Source organism: Saccostrea cucullata, unplaced genomic scaffold (assembly GCF_032062105.1).
Source record: "Saccostrea cucullata isolate Sc308-1 unplaced genomic scaffold, CSIRO_AGI_Scuc_v1 ctg20989, whole genome shotgun sequence".
NCBI classification, from domain to species: Eukaryota; Metazoa; Mollusca; class Bivalvia; order Ostreida; family Ostreidae; genus Saccostrea; species Saccostrea cuccullata.
The window spans coordinates 1-7,092 of record NW_026936306.1 but is presented as its reverse complement, the minus strand read 5'-3'; the positions used below and the strand labels follow the sequence as shown (position 1 = coordinate 7,092).

Sequence of the window (7,092 nt, the reverse complement as noted above, 5' to 3'; positions counted from 1 at the left end):
GAAAAAATTACTTTAAATGTTTACCCCTATTGTCACTCTCAGTTTTTCATGATAGATTTTATATTTTTTAAATTTTAAAAAAAAATTTTATAAAAATAAGGGTACAGATCATCAAATTACCTAGAAATTAAAAATCTTGTATTTTACATATTTAAGAGTGTGTTTGAGTTTAAGACCTATCAACAACTTACTTGTAATAATTAGTTCCTTTTATTGTCTAACAGTTTTTACATATTTCAATTTTAAAATTTCATACTTGCCATTTTTTGCCATTTTCTTTCCTGTATTGCCTTAGTATACACAATATGAAAACATGTAGATATCAACCAATTTCAATCAAACTTGGTATATTAGTTAAGTAGTATCTAAGGATTTCAAATAGGGCCCTTTAAAATTTTTTTTAAATTTTGGCGCAAACGTCCCTGAGCGCTAAAATTTATTGTGCGCTAAAGGATTTCCAAGTATGAAAAATTTCTTGTTTTCAAAACGATCTATAAAGCACATGTAAATCTGTACGTGCGATTACGTAATGTCGCAAGGTCACTCTATTTTAGTGTACACACTATAAACTGTTACAAGTAGGATTGATTGGTAAATTCTCCCAATTATGAATTAATTAAACTACTGTTACCTGTCACCCAGGCCAGTACCCAGATTAGCACCTTCTAGTCGTGTCAATCATTTATCGCCTCGAGGTGAAAAAAGCGATCAAGCATATCGATCGACCTTGCAGACAATACATGTACCTGATTATGTTTACCGTTTATCTAAGTAACTACCCTTCGATGCATGCGTGGTTTTAATATTAATAAAATGTTTGAACAGCTCACAATCATTTATTGAAGTACATTAATTCACAGGTAAAAAAAAAAGAAAGTGTTTTGTGTTCATAAAAATCTCAATTATAAAACGATTTTAAAATGAGTGTCAAATAAAATCGTAATAAAATGCACAAGTTACACTAAAGAAGCATCATCATATCACATCCAAAATTCCTGTTGTTTCAAACGACTTTAAAAGCAATTCCTTTCTCTCTGCTATAGTGTCGACTGCACGGACGAGCCACTGCGCGTGTATGGGTTTTAGTACGGATAACTTTAGGCTTATGGAGGACACCATGTTGTCGTTAGCGACGCCGTTCTGACATTTTGTTGAGAATGCAGTCTGCATACCATTTTTGAAATTCTTTCTTAAGCTCCTTTTAAACTCCTTATTTACCAGCTGGTCTAGAGGTTGTAATTGGTCAGTGCAATTGGGGGGTATGTAGACCAGCTCAATGTGGTTTCGCTTTAGAATTGTGCGTGCCTCTTCGTCCCGGTGACCCCGGAAAACGTCCCACAATAGCAACGCCTTGGATGTCGCTTTGTTTCCCGAGTCGTTTTCTTGTTGACATTACATAGGGAATGATGATTGAATTTACAAGTCTGAAAATGTTATTGTTGAAATGAATAATACATACTAATAAATATTTTCATAAAGTATAATTTTTTCCTTAATTTTAAAAATTTTAATTAGATCATATTAACTCCCCGTGGTCTCTGAATTTGCCCAGTGATTTTCCGACTGGGGAATGGCCCAGCCATCGGGGAATTTGAATTTGGGATGGCACGATGGTGTTTTTCCTCGTAAATGACTTGTGGGTTTAGGAGATCACCCGATGCTGTGCAGGCTAATGTTACTGTAATCTGACGTTTATCATCTAAACCCGTAATCTTCACTTGTTTGTTTCCTTCCAAATCCATTGTCCAGTTTTCACTTGAACAATATTGATACCCGTTTCATCAACATTAATTACTAACGATTTGCAAGATGTTTGAGACCGTTGTGAATTCCTCAGGAAAATGGCCTTCACGTTTTCAGAATGACTAGGAAGTACTTTTAGAATACTCAGTTTCCTTTCGTTTTGAATATCCCATTCTTCTGAGGCAGAAGATCTGCTAAAAAGACTTTTCTATTGTAATGGTTCACCAATTTACTAAGTAGTGATTTTTTCGTGAAACATAAGCATGGCACGTGAGTACATACATGATGATTATTAATTACACATATGGACCGTTTCAACTAATGATTTTATGTGGTTTTGAACAACCTATCGTAACTACCTACATACTTTACTGGTCGTCCCCTGTTGGCCTTTGGCAATTCCAATACTTGTGTTGGTGTTTTCTTCGCTTTTAGTAATACGCTTTTTTCAAATTACGTACAGTACTTTCCCTCACTCATGAACCAAGCTGTGAAGTAAAATGTCTGGATGCATTCATTACTCCGTTCTCTAATGCATATTTTCCAATTTTTGCCCTGACCTCCGGTGAATACACATTGTAGGTACCACGCTTTTCTCGCTTTGGTGTTTTAGGCAATTCTAAAGAATTATTGATATATTCACATAGGTCTGCCGCTTCTTTACTGTTTTCCTTCTCTGGGTTGGGAAGAAACTCATCACGTTTTCTCTTATTAAAATAGTTAAAAATGGACAATCGCGCCCGTCCAACACTACGGAAAAGTGAGCGTACATTTACCTGTGTACGTAAGTTAAAAATCAATTCTATTGTGTTTGCGTGCTTGAGTGACCACAAGATAAAATACAGGCGTGGATCAAAGGAATAAATATCACATTTATTTTTTATTTAATGACAAGTGCAAGCGCTAAAATTTATTTGCGCCAATGCTTTCTCACTTGCGTTTGCGCTAAAATATGTATGCGCCAAATTATACTCGTTTTACAGTATGTATGGATGTATGTATGTACATGTGTGCGTATGTGTATTATGATGTGTCTTATGTATTTATGTGGAAGTTTTGGGTTGTGGCCTGGTGTTAATTTTTACTTGTTTCTTATACGTTTGTAATGTTGGTATCTTTTCGAATAATTTGGTTGGCCCTGAGAAGGGCCGTTTTGTCTTCGTCTTGCCAACTCATGTCTGGTAGTAGGTGTGATCCTCTGGATTGCCTCCCTTGGACTGTAGGCTGGTGGGTTTGGGATCAAGTTGCCCTTTGTTGTAGGTGCACCCATAGTCTTTCCTTTTCTAGCCGCGGCATGTTGTTTCATTAGCGTAGCTTTTCTCTGCATTTCTCGCCTTTTAACTGCTTTTCTCTTTCCGTATTCTCTGCGATAGGCATATTCCTGGTCAATGCTTTTTAGGTACTGATGTGTGTGGCCGGACAGTGGCAATGTAATCTCTGCTGCCTTCATTGATGTTGCTAGTCCCGGACTGTTGTTTTGTCTTAAAATCTCAGCTGAGAGGGTTCCTTCAGCATTTCTTGAATAGTTGGTGTGCTTAGGTAAAACTTCGCTGACTGCTCTGTTAAGACCCTCACATTTCTGAGTTGACGTGTTGAGTTTCATTTCCTCAATGGCACTTTGGCTAAGTCGCATCTCAAGAATGACTTTTAACAAGTGCTTGTCATTTTCATTCAGGTGCAGGATGTCAGTTTGTTCGGGGCGAGGATATAAGACTGATTCCACCAGTTGTGTCTGTCTCCACCTTCACACACCACTGAATTCCTTCGACACTTTGAACAGTCTCCTGAGTAGCAGAGGATGGTACTTTCTACGACAAGAGGAAGTTTACTACAGATGATGTTGATGTCTCAAGTGTAGGTATCCATGAGTTTCTTATAGACTAAGCTGCACCGGGCCTTTACATCTTGTGCAAAAACTTTTCTCATGTGGTCTAACCTCATTCTTGTTTTGCAGGAAACATCTCGGGGCTGAAGTGGGCACTGCGACACTGCCGGAACTGGGCTCTGCTGACATGGGTTGGGTCGGCCAGTCGAGTGACTCGCCAGTCTGGATGAAAAATTCGCATGGCATCTTGGAATCCCTGGGCTGACCGGGCATCACCGTCTGTTGTGGCGTGCTTCACCTTGAACCCGTCCGCTGCCAGATCTTCGCCTATGGATTTAGCCATCTCGTACTCTGAAAGAGGTGATAACATTTCAATATTAGCTGTGCAGTCTTCATGACCCCCCGGACAATGAACATCATAACCATTACCTCGAAGCCAGGTTCCAGTCCAGCAAAGTTTGTTCTGCATTGCTGAGCCAATAATGTACTGTTTGTCGGTGATGGTCTCGCATGCAATGGCGTAAGCTTGTGATGCATTGTAGCCTGGCTTTTTGCTGCTACCGAAGGTTATGGAGTTGTAGCGTCCATCTATGGCAATGTCCAGTTCCTCTGGATGTTCTTGACCTTTGACCTGATTGATGGCCTTAACCAGTTGTCTCTTCTCACCCATGTCTTTTTTATTCAGGGCTAGAGTGGCTGTGTTGACCTGGTTGCTGGCCCTTTGCATGGAGCTGCGGTTAGGAGGTGGAATGTCCAAGGCAGCTACCATTTCCCGACTGCGTCGATTCCCCATGGAGGTGTTCTGCAGGGATAACTGAAAGTTCCAGTTGATACTGGCAGGATTAGGGCCTGGTTTGTTAAAGGTAGGGCTAATCTCTCAGTGTAGATCATATAGAATTTGTCTGAAAATTACATACCGTACACAGTAGTCTCTTCCTGCCATCCAAACCCCCATTTCCTCTGTCCTGAAGCAGTCTCATGGAAAATTACAGTGCTTGGCCTGGTCAAGGTGGCATTTGGCTGCATCATTAAACATTTCCAAGACCAATGTTATGTCAACAATGCGGTTTCCCTCAAACTCATAAGACGTCTCTTCATTTTTTAGCTCCTGGCATGGCTCAGGTCTGGGACGAAGGATCGGAGCCTTGAGAGGCTTTTCTGGCCTTCAGCAAGGGGATGTGCTGTCTCAGTCTCTGGGGATCCCTGGATGTTTGACGCTGAACTTGAAGCTCCTGCGGAATTTGACGTAGCCTGATGAGCCTTAATATAATGAGTGTTCCCTTTTTTAAACCCAAAATTAAGATTTTTTTTTCTTTTATGGTCACCTTTCATTGTTTTCATGTGTAGTGAAGAGTGGATTAGAAAGTAAGATTGAATTATACAATGTTTATTTGGACACATTTTAGTGGTATTTACTGCAATATATTCCTTTGACAATCACCTGTCAAAACAGACTCCAATAGGGTATTAAGATTACCTATACAAAGACTCTTAGCCAATCAGCTGCACATGGCCCCTCTTCACAGTCAGGAAAAAGGATATGGGGGTGGGCTTAGAAATCTGTTTATTTTGAATGTTATGTAAAACTTTTATCAGTAATGTGATACATCATTTGATTTATGAATAAATGTACTTTAAATGTTTACCCCTATTGTCACTCTCAGTTTTTCATGATAGATTTTTTATTTCTTAATTTAAGAAAATTTTATGAAAAAACAGGGTACAGATCATCAAATTACCTAGAAATCTAAAAATCTTGTTTTACATATTTAAGAGTGTGTGTGTGTTTAAAAGGTATCAACAACTTACTTGTAATAATTAGTTCCTTTTATTGTCTAACAGTTTTTACATATTTCAATTTTAAAATTTCATACTTGCCATTTTTTGCCATTTTCTTTCCTGTATTGCCTTAGTATACACAATATGTAATTTTACATGTAGATATTAACCAATTTCAATCAAACTTGGTATATTAGTTAAGTAGTATCTAAGGATTTCAAATATGGCCTTAAAATTTTTTAATGAATTTTATGCCTCCATATAGGATCCGGCCACAATTAAAGGGTGAAGGTCAAATTGCTAAAACGTATCACATGTAGGAAATTCATATGCCTCCCTTTCAATGATAAAAATAAAAATAGCTCACATGTTTTAAATACTTTTGGGGTATAGAATAAAAGTAAATGTCTAAGTTTACAATGATATGCAGCAAAGGGGCATTTCAAGCAAAAATTATGCCTAGAAATATGAATTAAAAAGAGCATTCGTTTGCTTTGTTTACACTTTTTTTGCCAAGCGAGAGCTATCCTGAGGTCATGACGTCAGAAGTTTATTAATAACCAGGGAATTCTACATTCAACACCCCTATTTCTGGATGTGAATATTTATCTGACACATTGCTCTATCATATGGTCAAAGATATTTTGCAAGTGAAGATTTTTAAAAAAGTTACAAAGAAAATAAAACACATGTTTTTACTATATAAGTCTATATGTAAGCTAATTGTGGTCCGGGTCCATCCAGGCATTCAGAGAAATTGTCACGATTTTTACACTTATTTGGTATTTTTCGTCTTCTATTCCGTCATATATGCTATAGTACATAGTGTAAAAACTTTCTAATAAGCATTGGTACTAAACCTGGATTCAAGAAAATCTATTTTAAAATTCTCTAAAACTGTATTAATTTGTTTTCCTTTTACAGGGTAATAAGACATTTTCTAAGACTTCAAAAAACCTTGAATCTTTTAAAGATGAATAAAAAGAAATTTTTTGCATGAAAAAATTCAATTTCAAGCTTCATTTTGATTCATTTCTAATTATAAATTGATTTTTGGAGTTATTTTTCCTGGCTGAGGATCGGATATCCTACAATAGACGCATTCCTTCATGTACAGTGTTTAGAAGTGAACATGGAACTAACCAAAATGATTCATAATCTAAGACTATGAAATTAATAATAACTATTAAAATTAGATGAGAGTTAATTGAATTTTTATTAATCTGATTAATCGAACTTCAATTAAATCAATTTAATTGATATGATAATTAAATGACGTCATAAGTAGCCTCACACCTGGGAGGCTACCAGGAGGCTACTCCATATAGTAACTCTATGGGAGGCTACATGTCCAGAAAGGGTAGTTTTCACCTACTATGAACACCCAGCAGAGGGCTTTTTGAATTACCTTTAATAAACTAAAGCGCCGTTTTCAATGTACATTTTTGCAAGTTATGTACCACACAGATGACAAAATATGTGTTAGGTAAAAAAAAATTAAGATTTGAATTAATTAGATAAAGTTAGGGGTCCAAAAACGGGGCCAAGGCACTATGCTTAAGTGGAAACATCCTTTGACAAATTTAATAAGAAAATATATGACAAATTAAGCTAACATTATGGTCCCTTTATTAACCACAGTATGTGAACAAAGAAACAGACAGCCGTTAAATAATAATCTAACTATAAGAAATGAGAAAAATTCCTATATCTAGTCCTATTTTAAGAAAATTTTCTTATGGGGG

General features: G+C 36.9%; 1 long non-coding RNA gene across 2 annotated transcripts; it reads left to right on the top strand.

Moving 5' to 3' along the window:
* The first annotated feature begins 3,429 nt into the window (after positions 1-3,429).
* On the top strand, positions 3,430-4,876 carry LOC134245349 (uncharacterized). Of its 2 annotated transcripts, none has more exons than XR_009987401.1 (4): positions 3,430-3,601; positions 3,698-3,928; positions 4,254-4,431; positions 4,674-4,876. It is a non-coding gene; the product is annotated as an uncharacterized LOC134245349 (long non-coding RNA). The 2 variants fall into 2 exon arrangements; XR_009987400.1 differs by having other exon boundaries at positions 3,430-3,597; positions 4,674-4,875.
* The last annotated feature ends 2,216 nt before the right edge of the window (positions 4,877-7,092 follow it).